The sequence below is a fragment of the Pristiophorus japonicus genome, chromosome 2 (genome assembly GCF_044704955.1).
Source record: "Pristiophorus japonicus isolate sPriJap1 chromosome 2, sPriJap1.hap1, whole genome shotgun sequence".
Taxonomy (NCBI): domain Eukaryota; kingdom Metazoa; phylum Chordata; class Chondrichthyes; family Pristiophoridae; genus Pristiophorus; species Pristiophorus japonicus.
In genome coordinates, this window is record NC_091978.1 from 181,517,718 (window position 1) to 181,537,916 (window position 20,199).

Here is a 20,199-nt window from a genome sequence, read left to right on the forward strand (position 1 = left end):
CAATCATTTTAAACACAGTCGACACTTCAGCATCAAAATATTAACTCTTGTCATAAATCACGTCATCGTACAAATCACATTAATCATTTTGACTCACTCTTGCCCTTAAAAAAGTCTCTTTGTGGGGACCGCCAATGGTGTAAGGCCCTTTTAAGGTTCCCGGGTACATTTCCCTTTTAAGACGCCATCTTGTTTTTCCACGAGGTTTCCACCGGGGGGTGGGGGGAGGGGGTGCCATTTTAGGTGCCCTGCTGGTCCTGCCTGTCTCTCTCTCTGCAGAACACAGCTACCACGAGGCTCGCCGCCATCTTAACTTCTTCAGCAAGAACTTTCCTTCTTCAGCAAGGACTTTATTATCACCAGTTCCAGGTGGCTGGTCCATTACTCTGTGAAGGGCTCGGCACAGTGAGTCTTTATCTTCCTGACGAAATCCAGCGCACACTCGTTGACAGAGCAAGCGCCAAATATGGCCCATGTAACATTTTGTCTGGACCGGCTCAGAACATTCCACAGCGCCGATATCCTGCACCTTCTCCCGGGCTGCTGAACAGGAGACCCTATAGGCCGCGGCCGCGGAGCGGTGCCACCTGAAGGCCCTGGGTCCGGGTCCTTTCCCCGGTTCCCGCAGCTCCGGGGGGGGCAGGAGAGCGAACTATCGGCCGGTGATGTGACGGCTGGCCCGGTGCCGGCAGACCCTGCTGTTCTCCGCCGGCAGCGTGAGTGGCGTGGAGGTCAGTTGCGAGTTCCTTTGGAGGAGGCCTGCTCTGCCTGTGAACATGGGGAATAGCGGTCTGTGGAGGAATGAAGTCTTCCCAGCTCCCACGGACTTTCCCCATCCATCTCCTGCCGAGTAGCATCGGCCCATTGTCTGCAATGATCCACAAAGGTAAACCGTGCGTCTCGCCACCGTGAGCTACCTGCACATCCGCTCTGCCAAGAACAGGTATCAGCTCCTTGGTGCAGGTGCACAGCTTCGCCGTGACCGGGACCAGCTTGGGTCGTGCAGCTGGGTTGATCCACAGTTTCTCAAAAGTTTCCCGACTCATAAGCGACTGACCCGACCCAGTGTCCACTTCCATACTCACTGGGACTCCGTTAATCTTGACTTCCATAATCACTGGGGCCGAATCGTCGGTACACGTGTACAGTCCAAACACATCATCATCTTCTACCTGCTCCTCGCTGGATAGTGGATCCTCTACCATCTCCTCAGCCACATGGTGAGTCGTGTTTCTTTTGCACATACGCTGAAGGTGGCCTTTCATGTGGCAGGTGTTGCACGTATACTCCGCAAACCTGCACCGGTGAGCCCCTTGGCTTCCTCCGCAGCGCCAGCATGGTGCTACTCGATTAGCCCCCCTTGGTGGACTCTGAGTTCCAGGACCCCGAGGTCCATGCTCTCTGCCCTGGGCAGAGCCACATTCTGCAGTTTTGTCCGTGACGGGCGCTATCCTGTGGGCAGTGCCTGCCTGTTCCGAGACTGTGTGGGGGATCATCTGCTTGGTGCTGCAAGTTGAGGTCACAAATGCCCAGCTGATAGTGATGGCTTGCTTCAGGGTGACTCTAGGTTCAGTGGATAGCAGCTTGTGAAGGAGACCCTCATGGCCAATCCCCATTACAAAAACGTCTCGCAATGCCTCGTCAAGGTGTGTGCCAAAATCACACGGCGCCGTGAGTCTCCTGATGTCTGCAGCATATTTGGTGACATCCTGGCCCTCAGGTCTGCAGTGGTGGTAGAATTTGTGCCTGGCCGTGAGGATGCTCTCCTTCAGTTGGTCACGAATGAGTTCAATCAGCTCCTCATATGACTTGTCCTTGGCGCTCGCGGGTGCCAGCAAATCCCTGACGAGACAGTAAACCTCATCACCACAACTGGACAGCAATGTCGCCTTACACTTCAGTGCATTCATGTCCTCCATCAGGTCGTTCGCTATAAAGTAGTACTCGAGCCTTTCCGTAAAGGCCTCCCAATCATTACCCACTGTAAAACCCTTTAGTGAACCCAGAGTAGCCATGGTTGTGTGAAACTCGTCTGTGTCCTTGTCACCAATGTGATATATGTAGCACTCAAATCATTGACTCCACACAGTCTGGTGTTGTAGTAACTGCTGTGATCTTAGTCCTTTATTGTGTAACTCCAGAGTGTCTCTCAGGTGTGGTGGGCAGCCTTTTATACTCTGTCTTGCAGATACTTTCGAGTCTCCCACCACAGCGCCCTCTGTGGTGCACCATTGTAACTATACATTTAATGTACCTGGACAATACATAACAGAGGCCTCATTGAGGAGGAGCAGCAGGCTTGCAAGGAGGCTGATGGGAAGGTGTGGCTAAGAGCCATTAAAGGCGGACACAAGGTTGAGCTCATGCATTTATGTAGAATTGTTCAAATTGAAAATAGTTGTGTTTTAAGAAATGGCTTATTTTGCATTGACTTGCTGCAGGAAGCAGTTTTGTGTTTAGTTAGTTTTGGTTTAATCATTGTATCATTCTGGGTTATTGAGTGGGGCATTGTTCATTATAGATGTTTATAAAAATGTTTCTTGGACCTTTGCTATTGGTGGCTTGAGTCTCATTGCAGAATTCAGTGTAGATGAACCACCATGGTGGCATAGAGTCGCGAGTTAAAGCTCCAACCCCATCTTCCCCATTCAAGCAAACCGGTCAATGATGAGCTGGCAATGTAAGGGTCTTGTTGCGGCCGCATCTCCACGCTGCCCCCCCTGTGGTTGTGGTGGATCCGCAATGGGTTCCTCGCCAGGCTCGTCCTCCTCATCCTGAGGTGGTCCTGCAATCCCCACTGGCAATGCCTGGCCCCTTATGATGGCTAATTTGTGCAGCATACGGCACACCACAATGAATTCGGAGACCTGTTGAGGGGAGTATTGAAGGCTGCCTCCAGAGCGGTCCAGGCATCTGAAGCGCTGCTTGAGCAATCCAATTGTTTGTTCGATGATGTTGCGGGTGGTTGCATGGCTGTCATTGTGGCACTGCTTGGCTTCTGTGGTGAGGCTCCGGAGGGGGTTCATGAGCCAGGTGGCCAAGCCATAACCTTTGTCCCTGATCAGCCAGACCTGCCCTTGTCTTTGTCGCTGAAACATTCCTGAGACACTGCTCTCATGCAAGATGAAAGCATCATGTGCGCTCCCTGTCTAGCAGGCATTCACTGTGAGGATGCACAGTGTGTGGTCGCAGACCAGCTGAACGTTTAGGGAGACCTCTGCATTGTGTAATGGTGCTCACAAGGCGATGTGTGCGCAGTCAATGGCTCCTTGAAACTTGATGAAGCCTGCAATTCTTTCAAACCCTAAAGCCCTCGCATTTGGGCAGTCCCTGCTTAAATGGAACTTTATGAAATCCATTCTGCATGCGGACAGTGCCCTTATAACCTGGCGAATGCAGCTATTTGTAGCGTGCTAAGAGATGCTGCATATGTCCTCTGCTGCTGCCTGGAAAGAGCTGAAGGCACAGAAGGCCATCGCCACAGCCATCGGTTGGCACTGGCTGTAGGTATGCGTGTAGGAACTGGTATATCTCTGTCAGCAGTTCTTTTTGGAAGCGCAGCCTTCTAAATCACTGCGCCTCAGAAAGCTGAAGGTATCAGCGATGTTCCCTATAAATATTTGGGAGGGTAAGGCCTCCTCCCCAAACGTCAGTGACCTCTTTGAATCTGTGGCCCAACATGACTAAGAACCCTTCTTCCTGCTTGAAGCCGCCTGCCAATAGCAACCAGCATGATATGCTGGTGAACTAGTATTGCCCCCATTGAAATCTCTCACTGACCTTGTAAGCAAAATGTCATGGCAAATAAAAGTGCCGGGACCTGGCTCCGCCCCGAATCCATTGGGCCATGCTGCGCCACGGCGGAGGAGAGGCTGGGAAGCGGCCAAATTATGGAAATCTTTTTTCGGCACGCTTGGAGGCGGGCATAAGTGGCGCAGATCGAGTGAGAGCACCAGAAAAAGAGGTTAGGGAAATTTAGGCCCATAATCTGGTCATCATCATCATCATCATAGACAGTTTCTCGGAATCGAGGAAGACTTGCCTCCACTCCCAAAGTGAGTTCTCTGGTGGCTGAACAGTCCAATACGAGAGCACAGACCCTGTCACATGTGGGACAGACATTCGTCAGGGGAAGGGGTGGGTGGGGCTGGTTTGCTGCGGGCTCCTTCCGCTGTCTACATTTGACCTCTTCACCCTCTTTGCGTTGACACTCGAAGAACTCAACGCTCTCCCGGAAGCACTTTCTCCACCTCAGGTGGTCTTTGGGCAGGGTCTCCCAGGTGTCAGTGGTGATGTCGCACTTTACCAGGAAGGCTTTGAGGGTGTCCTTGTAACGCTTCCGCTGCCCACCTTTGGCTAGTTTACCATGAAGGAGCTCCGCACAAAGCAGTTGCTTAGGAAGTCTCGTATCTGGCATGCAAACTATGTGGACTGCCCAGCGAAGCTGATCGAGTATGGTCAGTGCTTCAAAACTGGGGATGTTAGCCTGGACGGGGACACTGATGTTGGTGCGCCTGTCCTCCCAGGGGATTTGCAGGATCTTGTGGAGACATCGTCGGTGATATATCTCCAGCGACTTGAGGTGCCTTCTATACATCGTCCATGCCTCAGATCCATACAGGAGGACGGGTATTACTACATTGATGCGGAGATTCAACATCACCTCCAGTGCGCCAGTGTAGCCTTCGGCTGTCTGAGGAAACAAGTGTTTGAAGACCTGGCCCTTAAATCTACCACCATAATCTGGTATCCTTACTACAATCACTTCCTTGCATTGCTTCCTTTTCTTTTCTCTTTAGCATTTTAGATTTCTCTCCACTGGGACCACCCCCTCCCCACCCCACTTTATTTAGTGTAAAGGCCTATCTACCTCCCTAGTTATTCGATTCGCTAGAACTTTGGTCCGTGAATAGTTCAGGTGTGGTCCGTCTCCACGGAACAGCTCTCATTTCCCGGGTATTGGTGCCAGTGTCCTATGAATTGAAACCCTCTTTTCCCACACCAATCTCTGAGCCACGCATTCATCTCCCCGATTCTATTGACCCTATGCCAATTTGCTCGTGGCTCCGGTAATAATCCAGAGATTATTACCTTTGTGGTTCTGCTTTTCAATTTAGTCCCTAGCTGCTCAAGCTCTCTGAGCAGAACCTCTTTCTTAGTCCTACCTATGTCATTGCTACCTACGTGTACCATGACAACTGGATCCTCTCCCTCCCACTCAAAGTTCTTCTCTAGCCCGGAGGAGATGTCCTTTACCCCGGTACCGGTTAGGCAACAAAGCCTTCGGGACTCACGTTCTCGGCTACAGAGAACCTTATCTATCCTCCTAACTATACTGTCCCCTACTACAATCACCATCCTCTTTACTCCCCCCACTTGAATGGCTTTCTGCATCACAGTGCCTTGGTCAGTCTGCTCGTCTACCCTGCAGTCTGCACACTTATCGACAAGGGTTATATCTTGTATTAATTCTAACAGAACCATTTTTTTGGGATGTTTCCGAGCTTCTTGTCAGCATCGATTTCTCCCATTTGAGAATTGCTTATATTTGTTCACTCTATTCATTCGTAAGATTGCTGTTGTGGTCAGTAATCTTTCTCAGCTTTGTGGTCACCAGCTATTGAGATTCATCAATAATGTTTTAAGTCTTGTATCATTCTTTATCACTTTAATTTTATTTCTGTTGATAAATACGCAAATGTTCTTTGGTGGTGTTGGTTATCTGATCTGAGGCATCTTTATAGGTTGTTCTTGTCTTGTGCAAGCTTTACTTTTACATTACAAAATCAGGAATTGTATATTTTTTCCTCATCCTCTGGGCACTGGTTTCCATTTAATGATTGTTTAGGGTTCCAAGCTATTGTCTTCCAAACAGTAGATATGAAAGAATACTTCCGTGGTTTACTCCTGCTATTACTTCAAACTACCCCTAATGTTCTTCTCTAAAAGTAATTCACAAATTTCAACTTTCAGTCATTTTAATGACATTGATAAACTTTCTGGAATCACTAAAGTATTTTCCACATGTTGAGCTGATGCAGTGAGTAAAATTCTTGTAAAAAATTTGTAAAGTTAATTACTCCTCTGACACCTATATCAAAATATTGAATTAATAGCAATACCAGAACTCTTCCCCATTTGTCTAAGCTTTCCATTAACTTAATCTGAGAGGTAGTCTTGAATTGTTCCACTCATAACTTTGGCTTTAATAACATAATGCAGACATTTTAGCACCCCCACCCCCAGAGTAAATTTCTGCTGTGAGTCAGAACCAGTGGTAAGTTCCTCATTTAAAATGATATTAACTATACTTGAATGCAAAAATATTTGAGAAAACTCTTTGCTTAGAAAAACCTCCATCAGCCATCAAGAACTCAGTCAGATGTTCTTCCATTCCAGTAGACCAACAGGGAATTTTTATGTATTCCCTCTGTAAAGTATTTGCTTCATGGGTTCTCTGCTTAAGAATTCATAGCAACACATTGCTATGAAGAACTAATTGGTTTATTAACAAAGGTTTAACAATCACACTACACATTAGCAGTTCATCCACTAGGCTCATAACTGCATACCTCATTGTGGATGACCTAGATTCAACTGACTGGGGTTTTATTGAGTCTTGTGAAGATCACGTGATTGGCTAAGCCACTCACAACAGCTCTACAACTATTTTATAGAAAATAATAAATAGATCAAGTGCCCCCTGATTAAAGGGGGGGGGGGACACACCAAACATTTTTAAACAAGTGCCCCCTTGTTTTTTTTTGTGTTTTTTGGGTTTTTTGAGGGAACTAAAAAACACAAATTTTACAAGTGCCCCCTGGCTAAAAGGTGCGGGTGGGTGTGGTGGGGGGGCACTAAAACCAGCAATTAAACAAATTAAACTTTAAACAATGACAATCAAATTAAAATTTGGTTGCTGGGGGTGATGATGCACTCCAGTCCCTCCAGCGCCCACCTCTCACGGAAGGCCACGAGCGTACCGGTGTACACTGTGTGCTCCATCTCCAGGGACACTCTGGCTCGGATGTAACTGCGGAAGGGAGGCAAGCTCTACAACTCTTTTGGGGGGGGGAACAAAATAAACATTAGATCAAGTGCCCCCCCGATCTGGGGGACACTGCAGACACTTTTAACTGCCCTCTTTTTTTTTATTTTTTGTTTTCTTTGTGATTTTTTTTTTGGGGCATTAAAATTATAGATTTTACAAGTGCCCCCTATAAAAGGGGAAGGGGACACTAAAAACCCGGCAATTAAAACAAATTAAACTTTAAAACATATAAAATCAAATTAAAATTTGATTGCCGGGGGTGATGATGCACTCCAGTCCCTCCGGCGCCCACATCTCGCGGAAGGCCGCGAGCGTACCGGTGTACAGCGCGTGCTCCATCTCCAAGGACACCCTGGCCCAGAGGTAGGCATGGAAGAGAGGCAGGCAGTCGGGCTGAACAACCCCCTCGACCGCCCGCTGCCTGGACTGGCTGATGGCACCCTTGGCCGTGCCCAAGAGCAGTCCTACGAGGAGGCCCTCGGACCTATCCGCTCCCCTCCGCACAGGGTGCCCAAAGATCAGGAGTGTGGGACTGAAGTGCAGCCAGAAATTGAGGAGCAGCCCCTTTAAATAATGGAACAGGGGCTGCAACCTCGTGCATTCAATAAAAACATAGAACATGGACTCTTCAGACCGCAGAAATTGCAGGCGGCCTGGGAGCCCGTGAACCGGCTTAAAAATTTATTGCATGGGACTGCTCTGTGCACCACACTCCAGGCCAAGTCCCCGATAAATAATGGGAGGACTCCCGCGTAGAGTGCACTCCATCGGGGACCCCTGCCTCCTCCGGACGGCAAGATGGTACGCCATGGTGTGTCCGGACGGCAGGCGAGGATGGCAAAGTTGAGAGTGTGCAGGAGCAGCCCGTACAGGAAACCCCTCCGCGTGGAACTGAAAGGCACGGAGGGGATTTCCCCGAGGCGGCTCAAGGTGTGAGGCGCCGGCTCCCAAGGGAGGTTCCGGGGTTTGGCGCCGATGAGGAATTCCGTCCGGACGGGGATCAGTCGGACGGGATCTCCCCACGTGCTTGGGCCTCCTCGACACACCTAATGGAGTCAGGGCCCAGAGCTGTTTTTAGTGACTCAATGGCATCGGCCGCGCGGCAGACGTCGGCCGAATTTAGGCGCCGTGCCAGCGTGTCTGGCGCCATCCAGCCCACTCCTCCACCATCGAGCAGGTCCCTGACCCTGGTCACCTCGCCAGCCACAGCCCTCTCATCCGACTGCCACCTGAAACCTTGGTCGTGGAGGTACGGATTCCCGAGCAGCGGCTCCTGCAGGACAGCCGCCACTCCAGCCGGTGGAGAGCTGCACTTGGTGGAGACTTTGTTCCAGACCCTGATGAGTTCCTGGTAAAAGACAGGCAGCCCCTGGATGACGGTCCTGACGCTCCCCAAGCTCACAAACAGGAGCTGCGTGTCGTAGTTGAGGCTGTGCTGCTAGCGGAAGAAATATGTCGCCAGCGCACGCCACCTAGGAGGGGGCTCAACGTAAAGGTATCTCTGCAGGTTCTGAAGACGGAAAGTCGCTAGCTGGGTGCTGATGCACACCAACGACTGACCGCCCTCCCGAAGCAGGATACTCAAGACCGCGGCAGAGACCCAGTGCTTCCTATTGTTCCAGAAGAAGTCCACCAGCTTCTTCTGTATCTTGGCGACAAACGCAGGTGGAGGGGTCAAAGTGACCAACCGGTACCACAGCATAGCGGCCACCAGCTGGTTTATGACTAGCGCTCGACCCCTGTCGGACAGCACTTGGAGCAGTCCTGTCCAGCACCCTAGGCGAGCGGTGACCTTGGCCTCCAGCTCTTGCCTGTTCACTGGCCAGGCTTCCTCGTCGGGGCTAAGGTAGACTCCCAGCAAGAGGAGATGGGTCGTGCTCCAGGCACTAACCACCAGGAGTCCGTAACATTTCTCCCAGTTGATCCTGGCGGAGGATGTGGCCGAGTAAATCTCCTGGCACTCACGCATTCTCCACAGGTCAACGGGAACCTCTACCGTGAGGAGCACGTCATCGGCATAAGCCGAGAGGATAACCTCCACGCCCGGCCCTTGCAGAGCCAGTCCTGAGAGCCTCGTCCGCAGGAGGCGCAGGAAAGGCTCCACGCAGATGGCGTATAACTGGCCGGACATGGGGCATCCCTGGCGCACCCCTCTCCTAAAGCGAACGTGCCTCGGGACCCGACGAACTGCAGGTCCATCAACGCGGCCTTCTTCGCTTCGTACACCATCCGCAGGGCCGGGTCCTCGACGACTTGACCGAGACGGGATTCCAGGTCGAGCACCTCTTTTTCTAGGCACCCGACCCTGGCTGCCTGCCCCTTGGTCGACCCCCTCACATACTCTTGACAGAAGACACGGACATGAGGCTTGCCCACGTCCCACCATAGCCTCAAGGAGGGGAAGCCCCCCTGCTTCCTTCTCCAGTCGGCCCAGAAACGACGGAACGAGTTCTGGAACCACTCGCCCTCCAGTAGCAAGTTGTTAAAATGCCAGTACGCGGACCCCGTCCTCGCGCGGAGCGAAGCGAGCTCCGCCCACACCAGGTGGTGGTCCGAACACGGCGCCGGCCGCATGGAGGCCGCCAGGACGCAGGAAACATACGCCCGAGACACTGGAGTTGGGATGGAGATTTCGCCAGACGTCCACCAAGTCGAAGGACCCGACCAGGTCCCTCAACTTCTCCATCGCCGTCATGCTCTGCGGGGCACCAGAGCGGTCCCTCGCCTCGAGGGTGCAGTTGAAATCCCCCCCGAGGACAATTCAGTCGCCGACGTCCACGGAGCCAAGAAGAGCGGACACTTCTTCGAAGAAGCGCGTCTGCTGCGGGCCGGGCTGAGGGGCGTACACGTTCACGAGATGGAGCGGCACATCCCCCAGGCGAACCGTGACGTGCAGCAAGCGGCCTGGCACGGGCTCCTCGACCCCCAAGATCTCCAGCTGAAAATGCGGGCCCAGCAAGATGGCCACCCCACTAGAAGTGGCGGAGAGGTGGCTCATGCGGACCTCTCCTTGCCATTCCAGGAGCCACGTGGCTTCGTCTCCCGGAATGGTGTGGGTTTCTTGCAGGAAGCACACCGCATATTTCCCCTCCCGCAGGAACGAAAAATTGTTAAATCTACGGTGTGCCTCTCTGCCGCCGTTGATGTTGAGGCTGGCTATGGTTATCTTCATGACTAGAGCATAGTGCAACCTCTACCTAACCTATTATGGGGGGGGGAGTGGAGTCGTTTGTTGACCTCCACTCCCTCAGCAGCCCAGCGAGGAATGTTTTGAGCTGGCGCAGCTCAAGGCTTTGCGCCTTTGTTGAGGGCCCGCCCGCAGCCATGGTTTTAGCGGCGGCGCGGATGGACCTGATGAGCAGCGCCGGCTCGGACCATTTTTCCAGGGCCAGATGGGCTCGGTTGCAGCGACCCTGGCTCTGGACCATAAAGTCCCGGAGCTCCTTTACAGGAATGCGGGGGGACTCAGCGGCGGGCACGAGTAGATCCACCGCCTCATTGGCGATGGACTCCAGATCTTCTCCCGCGCCCTCCACCGTGTCCCCGTCCCCCTCCGGGAGGTCGCCGCCAACAGCCGGCCCGTCGACCGCACGAGGTACGGCAAACTGCCCGGCCGCTCCATCCGGCCCTAGCTCTGCCCCAATCCCACCCCCAGGATTGTTGGCAGAGGAGTCCCCACTGGGCTCTTTTACTTCTGATGCCGAGTCAGGAAGCGACAGCGGAAGGGGTTCCCCCTCCGCCCCAGGCACCAGGGAACACGGAGAAAGCTGCTCGAAAAGCTGCTCCAGTTCCTCCAAGTGCCCCGGCTCCAAAGTTGGGGTCAAGGGTTGGTATTCCTCCCCCTCCCCGTCGCCATCCCCCGGCCCAGCGTGTGCATGTTGTTTAAAATCTTTAAAATTTTTTATTTCTGCCGGATCGAGTGAATCCTAGGGGATGTTGATTGTTGGCTGGGCGGGCTCAGTTTCGGCCTTTTCGGCCCCGCCCGCCTCAGTCCCCGGGACGCTCGACCCGGCGGCGACGCATTCCTCCGCCGGTCCCACGCCCCCCACAACAGGCAGATCCTCTGCGCCATCCCCGGGAGGCAGAGGCTGGGCAACCTCGACTGTCTAACCCTCCCCGGAGACAGATTCCCCCCGCCTACAGCGCGGTTTGGGGGCGTGGTGGGGGACACGGGACACGCGGCGGGCACCGACTCCTCCGCGGAGGGATGTTGTTCCCCCTCCACCTCATTGGAGCGGCGCCTCCTTTTTTTCCTGGGGGGGTGCGGAGGCAGGGAGATGTCCATGTCTGCCGAGGCCTCCCGTTCCGCTCACCCCTTTTGTTTTGCTTGCCCACGCCCCTCTGCGGTAGTGGTCAAGGGCTCGGGCATGGGCTCAGGGCACCCCGCGCTCGCCGGTTCCAGGGGTGGGCCGAGCGCGGTGATGGGGCTGTCCGGTGCACTGAGGGGACCCACCTCAAGGTGCTTCGCCTTCCTCCGCGCTTTCCTTCCGCCCGGACGCTCTCCCTTCCCCCCGCCGGAGGCCATGAAGACAAATGCCTCCGACAATGTCCGCGCACCCATGCGGACGCTACTAGGGGGAGGGGTGGTGGCGGCCCCAGCCTTGGCCGCCTTAGGTGGTTTGGCGGCCTTGGAGGTGGGGCAGTTCGTACGAACGTGACCCACCTCCCTACAGGCATGGCACCGCACGCCGTCTGACGTCCAAAAGACGCGGTAGGCAGTCCCCTCGTGCACCACATTGAAGGTGCCCTCCGTCGTCTCCTCTCGCGCCAGCCGGACAAAGAGCTGGCGGCGGAAGGAGAACACGTGGCACAGGCTGGTCTCCCTGAGGCTGAGCGGTATGGGCTTAATCCCCGACCTTACCTCCCCCAGTTGATGTCGGTGAGGGAGCAGGAGCTCAGCGGGAACAAAGGGCGGGACGTTCGAAAGAATGACCCTCTGTGCGATGGCCTCGAGAGGGTCCACCGGCAGGAACGCCCCCCCACCGTGAGCCCCTTTTCAAGGGCCAGGGACACCACCCACTCCGACCCCAGGAAGAACACAGCCTTCCCAGACATCTTGGAGGCCGCAACAATGGCCGAGGGGCCGACTACCCCAGCCATCGCCCGCACGCACTCCTCGATGCTCATAGTGGGGTGAGTGTAGCTCTTGACCCCGTTTTTTTTGGTAATTAATCTGAACAGTGGCAGGGCAGCAGTAGACGCAGGAGGCGCCATGGATGTGGACGCCACCTGCGCATATGTCTTTGCTGGTCCTGCCACCGACATGGATGGTGTCGCCATCACAGGGTCCCTTTAAGGGCTACACTCACCACAAAGTCCCAGGCCCTAATGGTCTTAAATGGCCTCATTAATGTTTGAGCAGAGGGAGCTCTTAATGAGGCACACCTCTCCCCTAGTTGACGATTGGGGAAGGGTCTTGCTCCCTCTGCTCAGTTGTCTTAATTTGTTTTAATTAAGGAGAAAGGGGCTCTCAGAGAGAGAGGGGAGAGACAGAGAGAGTGACAGAGAGAGAGAGAGAGAGAGGGGGTGGGAAAGAGGGAAGCTGTGAGGGCAGGTCTCCCCTCAAAGTGCTGGGTGGGTATTGCTGGGGTGCACTCCCCAGGTGTAAATACAAAGTCTCTGTGGATGGTCTTCGGGTGGGGGGAGAAGATGTCTTCATCTGGGGCAGCTGGAGCTACCCAGACACAGCACTCCCATTGACGTTAATTGGGGTTATTAACAAGTCTTTACCCAGGTAGCTCTAGCTAACCCAGGCCAGGCAATGGGGGAGGGGTGCTTCAGTGGTGTGTGGGGCCTAGTTTTTAGCAAGACCCCCACACACACTTCCACACACACACACCCTCCACGATGTTCCGGCCCTCAAGCAAATCTTCTTTCCTCCCCCCGCCGATAAAACAAAGTCTTTAGGGAATGCACCAGTACACCCACCTGTAGAACGTTACTGACTCTCCCTCCTTCCACTCTGGATGTTTTTCCTCAGGTTGTTGTTATTCCCCCTCTCTCCAACTCTCTGAAGCAGTAATAAAGATGTTGTAATTCTGCTCTCCTCCTCTCCCTCTGGATGATTGGAAGTGTTGTAAGCCCCTTCCTCCTCTTCCTGGGCTGGTCTCAGGGTTCACACAAGCCTCAGGCAGGAGCAAAAGCAGGAGCACCTTCCCTCACTGCTCCAGGCTCCAAATGATTAGACCACGCCTCCAACAGCTCTACAACTCTTTTTGGGGACACAAAATTAACCTTAAATCAAGTGCCCCCTGATCTGGGGGACACTCTAAACACTTTTCACATGCCCTTTTTTGGGTTTTTTTTTTGTGATTTTTGTGGGTTTTTTTGGGGGCAGTAAAACAAGAGATATATATACAAGTGCCCCCTATAAAAGGGGAGGGGGGACACTAAAACCTGGCAATTAAAACAAATTAAACTTTAAAACATATAAAATCAAATTAAAATTTGGTTGCCGGGGGTCAACAGCTCTACAACTCTTTTAGGGGGGGGGGGGACAAAATAAACGTTAGATCAAGTGCCCCCCGATCTGGGGAACACTCCAGACACTTAACTGCCTCTTTTTAAAAAAAATGCTTTTTGTTTATTTTTTTTGTTTTTTGTGGGTTTTTTGTGATTTCTTTAGGGGGGGCATTAAAACCATATATTTTACAAGTGCTCCCTATAAAAGGGGAGGGGGACACTAAAAATCCGGCAATTAAAACAAATTAAACTTTAAAACATATAAAATCAAATTAAAATTTGGTTGCCGGGGGTCAACAGCTCTACAAACCACTCACAGGTGCATACATTACACCCTCAATCTCTAGACCACCAGAAAGTTTATGGGAAGACTCCCCACATCTACCAGAAAACCTGAAGCAAAAAAGAAAACAAACAAATATCACTTTAATACACAATAAACATAAAAAGAGTCACTCTCACTATTTGAGCCAATTTCATTCAGCCATCAGGCAGTATCCATCAACCCAGCTGCTCTGCAAATCTAGAGAAAAATTTAGGCAGGAATTTTCTGGAGTCCGTGCGAGCGCGATCGGAGGCAGGTTGGGTGGAAAATTTGAAATAAGTTGGCGTGAATCGGGAACCTGCCATCATTCCTGTCCCCTCGGACACTTTTGCCATTGCGGAACCGACCCAACTGGCAGAGTCAGGCGACCTAATTGAAATTATTATAAGCTTCTTGACAGACCCTTCAATCATTTCTTCCCCTACATTTCAAATTTTCATGCATAGTCACGGGATTTAAGCAGCTCAGGAACCATGGCTGTCAACCTGATGCGGGAGTTGAGTACTTGACAGTATCAAATGTACTATAAAAGCTCCGATCTCACAGCTGATCATTTTCCCTAGGCAGAAACTGTTGCTGACTACATTGCCAGCCCACATTTAACTTTCTGCAGGCTGCAAGTGTTTCTAGCAAAGTCTCCATCCAGTGTCACCTCATTGGAAGAATCTCTCTCACCATTGACAGATTGCTTTTGTCAACTCTACTTGGCCTGCCATCTATCCATCAGCCTGGGTGCCATTTATACTGTCTCGCCTTGGTCCTCAGAATCTGACCACGATGAGCCCCACCAACAGCACCAACAACACCACCAACAACTTTCTCCGCAACCTCCTAATGCTGCACAGGACAGAGGCCCTTAGCATCCGAGCATATTGCTGCCCAGGAGGCCAGGGAAGGCCTCATCATGGTCGGAATTACTTGACTTTACGCAGTACACCCATCTGGCTGCCACATGTTGCGCCAGTTTGGCACCACCCCAAAGCAACACCGTAAACCATTCCCACAATGAGCAATCCAGTCACCATTGGTGGAGCTATCGTTACATCTCACCATTCACTGCAACTCACTAAGCCACTTCCAAAGGTGCACATAAATTTCTCCAAGAATGGAAAGTGGTAAAAATAAAGTTATTTATTGTTGAGATCACATTAACGGAAACTTGACATTAAACATTGAATAAAACACATGGCTACCCTTGTAAATCTACTAGTTTGTCATCTTTCTCTTAAGCCTGCTTCTACGAGGTGCTACCCCAATGGCTTCAGCAGAGGTAGAGGCTGCCTGCTCACTTCCATGCTGCACCTGTTTAGACACTCTTGGCAACATTCTCTGGGTTTTGGAACTTGTGATGGCCCCACCAAAGTCTGCTCTTCTTGTGATTCTGGGGAGGCATCTGGGGCTCTGATTGAGGGGTTGGTAATAAGGGAGAAATGTGAGCGCTTTGAGAGGAGCCCCCACTTCCATGTCTATTCTCACCATCATCCCTCTCATGGGCCACCTGCACTTCCTTGCTAGCATGAAGTTGTGGCTAAAGTCCTCCTCAACCATCTTCTCCCTGTGGCCGAGGAGCTCCTCCCAGAGTCACAGTGCGGATTTCAATCCCCTACAGGGCACAACGGACATGATTTTTGCAGCACAACAGCTGCAGGAAAAATGTAGGGAACAGTGCCAGTCCTTATACATGGCCTTCTTCGATCTTACGAAGACCTTTGACACTGTCAACCGCGAGGATCTATGGAGCGTCCTCATCTGCTTTGGATGCCCCCAAAAGTTCGTCAACATCCTCCGTCTGCTCCACGACGACATGCAGGCCGTGATCCTCACCAATGGATCCATTACAGACCCAATCCATGTCCAGACTGGGATCAAACAGGGCTGTGTCTTCGCCCCAACCCTCTTCTCAATCTTCTTCGCTGCCATGCTCCACCTCACAGTCAACAAGCTCCCTGCTGGAGTGGAACTAAACTACAGAACCAGTGGGAAGCTGTTCAACCTTCGCCGTCTCCAGGCCAGATCCAAGAGCACCCGAAACTCTGTCGTCGAGCTACAGTACGCGGACAACGCCTGCGTCTGCACACATACAGAGGCTGAACTCCAGGACATAGTTGACGTATTTACTGAGGCGTACGAAAGCATGGACCTTATGCTAAACATCTGTAAGACAAAGATCCTCCACTAGCCTGTCCTTGCCACACAATATTGACCCCCCAGTCATCAAGATCCACAGCGCGGCCCTGGACAACGTGGACCATTTCACATACCTCGGGAGCCTCTTATCATCAAGAGCAGACATTGATGCGGAGATTCAACACCGCCTCCAGTGCGCCAGTGCAGCCTTTGGCCGCCTGAGGAAAAGAGTGTTCAAAGACTAGGCCCTCAAATCTGCCACCAAGCTCATGGTCTACAGGGCTGTAGTAATACCCGCCCTCCTGTATGGCTCAGAGACATGGACTATGTATGGATCATCAATTCGCTGGAGAAATACCACCAAAGATGTCTCCGCAAGATCCTACAATTCCCCTGGGAGAACAGGCACACCAACATTAACGTCCTTGATCAGGCCAACATCTCCAGCATTGAAGCACTGACTACAGTTGATCAGCTCCGCTAACCTGGCCTCATTGTCCGCATGCCAGTTAAGAGACTCCCAAAGCAAGCGCTCTACTCGGAACTCCTTCACGGCAACCTAGCCAAAGGTGGGCAGCGGAAACATTACAAGGACACCCTCAAAGCCTCCCTGATAAAGTGAAATATGCCCACCGACACCTGGGAGTTCCTGGTCAAAGACTGCCCTAAATGGAGGAAGTGCATCCAGGAGGGCATTAAGCTTCTTGAGTCTCATCGCCGAGAGCTTGCAGAAATCAAGCGCAGGCTGCAGAAGGAGCGTGCAACAAATCTGTCCCACCCACCCTTACCCTCAACGACTATCTTTCCCACCTGTGACAGGGACTGTGGCTCTCACATTGGACTGTTCAGCCACCTAAGGACTCATTCTACGAGTGGAAGTAAGTCTTCCCCGATTGTGAGGGTATGCCTATAATGATGATGATGATGAGCTGGAGAGCACCTTGCTGCACATCAGTGGGGCCATGAGGACCCATGTCTACAGCAACAACAACAACAACATGTATTTATATAGTGCATATAATGTAGTAAAATGACCCAACCCTCCAAGAGAGGAGGTCTATGAGACTCTCCCATCTATTCTCTATAGCTAGCATGTGCTCATGTGAGTGGCACATCAGCTGCTCCATGCAGGTGGCCATCCTATCCATGGAAAAGCCTACAGTCATTATCGCCTGCGACATAGTGGAGATGGACTCCTCCATATTCTGAACATTTGCAGACATCGCGGTTGCAAAGCCTGTCAGAGCCTCCTGCATTTTTCGCTGCACCTACAGGATTGCCCTCTTTCTGAATGGCCCCTGAGGCTCAGCATCTGCATGCAACTGAGCAGAGCTGGGAGCATCCTGTGCCCTCCTGCAAGGAGTCTCCACTGCTGTCCCTGTCTCCACCATCTGCTCTTGATCACTTGTGACTTGTGAGACACCAGGTGACAACACTACTGTATCTCACGTTGCACCCACCGAGGTGTACGTCTCTGCGCTGGTTCTGAGTGCACTTATGTCTGGTGACGGTGCACCCTCAGAGGCTGGGGGCTCCTCTGAGAAGTCGTCTTCCTCTTCCTACTGAACAATGGGGTGGGAGGGGTAGTGGTGCTCTTGATGGACCTGTGGAAGATTAAAGAGATGAGTTATACCATTATGTACATGATGACATTCAGTGACTGATGACATCAGCCCCCCATATGAGTGACTGATCAATGCTATGTAGCTGTTTGATATGTAATTTTGTCATCAGTTTGCTGAGCTGTCCCCCTCTCCCCATCTCACACCTTGAGCTGCTAGACGCATCCCGATACTTCTAACGCAGCTTCCTCTGCTGTGTGAGGGTGGCAAATGATGGCGTTCCACCGCCAGTGCACTCCCTCTCCTTCTTATTGTGTCCTTTCTTTACCTGCAAGGAGGGAAAGAAGAGAAGGTTGAGTGAGAGTGATGGGATGAGTGTAACGAATGGATAGTTTAGGTCTTTAGAGGGAGACTATGATGGAGTGGGTGGCAATGCCAAGTGGCCTCCTTGTGTGCTGTTAGTTGGTATGATTGCACTAGGATGAGGGGGAGTGTGAGGGGTGGCTAGTAAGATGGGGATGTGTTAATGTAGATAGAGAGAGAGAGGGACAGGTGGAAGTGAAGGGAAATTGGTGTAAGGATGTGCAGGAGTAGGGTAGGGAAGGCAGAGTGATGGGGATGTGATGAGAGGCACAGCAGGATGAAGTTGAATGTGGCTTTGTATTCCCTTTCCTGATCTAATGAGCACCCAGGTCCTCCTGACCACATCCCTGCTGTTCACCTCTGCTATTTGGAGCCAGGCTCTTTTGGTCTCCTGGGGCAGTCTCTTCCATTGGAAGTGAAGAGGACCTCCCTGCGTGCTCTGACTCCCTCCACAAGCATCTGGATGGAGTCATCAGAGAACCTGGGTGCAGCCCTCTGCCTCCATGCAGTCATCTCACCAACTGTTTGGAACAATCAAACCCTTGAGTGCAGTAACTGCACAATCCTAGATGACCTTTCAAATGTAATGTGGCCATGGATCCTGTGAATCTACCATCTGACAACACGTCATGGGTAACCCCATCAGACCCGCCCCATTTAGTTGGGCCAAGGAATGCGCAAGGCAGGTTTAATAGGCCCCATTGATGCAAAATCGTGTTCTGCAATGGGATGTAAGCAGCTCACACCCGACCCGCCCAGGTACAGAACATTCCGGTCATAGATTCTTATGCTGACTTGGAAAACACAAAATCACATTTATGAACAGACACTTTAGTAAAGATTTTGAATCGTAAAATATTTGATTTCTTTTTTTTTGAATGTTACAAGTTTAGAGTCATTTGGGTTTCAGATTTCAGCTTCAGGATTCATTCCAGATGATAACATGCTCCATTTTGTATATTCCTGTCTAATAGTCAAGAAGGGGAAAGATTTGCAGCTAATGCCACTCTGATTGTTGATATAATCTGTGCACACTGCAATGTTGTGATGAAGTCACAGATGAGATGAAATAGTTGCACAACTAACAAAAAATTCCATGTACCCATTTTATACAGCATAATACAACTGAATGGGATGTTACTATTTTTGGCTACAACATCATTGAGTAAAGATAAGCCCCAAATTACTGTAGCTTTAGAAAATGGGCAACTTGGTTAACATCCAACACATCTGTTGGTCTGTGATAAAGAAACGTCAATTTTCTGAGGCTGTTTAAAAATTCACTCAGGAAATGACTTGCAACGACATTCAATCTATATCATCTGACAGTACTCATATTCAAGTGCCAGAAAGAGAACATTTTCTATGTCCTTTGACATAGTAGCTGTTGCTAGACATTTTTCAAAGAAATCCAAGTGGAAACTGAATCTATATTTTGAGAGTGAGAACATGTTTTTGATTGCAACACTTAACCTGTGCGTTAACACATCAGACAATAGCCATAAATTGCTCAGGGAGACTATATCATGCAAAGTATTTTAAATACAGCATATTAGATTGGTAGCATCAGCTAAGACAGTATCAGATATAGATATGCACAAAATAGGTTTTACCAAAATAATAACTATTAATAATTATAGAGAAAATTTAGTGATGATTATTAGCCACAATGATGATCGTAACATGTCAGTTGAAGAGCTCATTCTGATCTGGAACTCAAAATCATCACTGCATAAATAATGGTTATGCCTTATCTTGGGGAATCTGTTAAACACAAACCTTATCTCCTTGCCACCAAACACTGATGGTGTTGTGGCTGACATTTACTTTAGTTGCAGTGAAGTACTGTGACTGTCTTCTCTCTTCTGCGCCATCAGTAAGAATGTTAATAATTTTATTTTAATTTTTGCTTTCAACTTCTATAATCACGCTTGACAAGTTAGTTTCTCATACAAAATCTGGAGGGAAATAAAGAAAAGGACATAAAGCAGTGGAAAACATCATAAATAAACTGAAAGTGGACACAAAAGAAAGGCTACCAGGCTGGAGCTATTGCAATTGCGAGAAGGCATGGTCATGAGGTAATACAAAGAACCATGTTTATTGGGTCATAGGGTTTTTTAAAAACAGTAACAAACAAACAATGCATTGTTGAACTGATAACAGACATTTCCTAAATGCAACATGGAAGAAAAAAGAGCAAGTAGGAAGCATCATTGTAATTCTTTACATATTGTACTTGTTACTTTAAAAAAAGGTGAATACTTGAGAAAGTAAGGGCCCGAAATTGATGGCCTTACTGCCCACTG

The 20,199-nt window shown here is 50.7% G+C and overlaps 1 long non-coding RNA gene across 1 annotated transcript in view; it reads left to right on the top strand.

Annotated features, from left to right (window-relative positions):
* The first annotated feature begins 297 nt into the window (after positions 1 to 297).
* Positions 298 to 20,199, top strand: part of LOC139232865 (uncharacterized) — a 72,528-nt gene continuing 52,626 nt past the window's right edge. Inside the window, exon 1 of the long non-coding RNA XR_011588086.1 lies at positions 298 to 1,220. This is a non-coding gene — a long non-coding RNA (uncharacterized lncRNA). The remainder of the gene's footprint in view (positions 1,221 to 20,199) is intronic.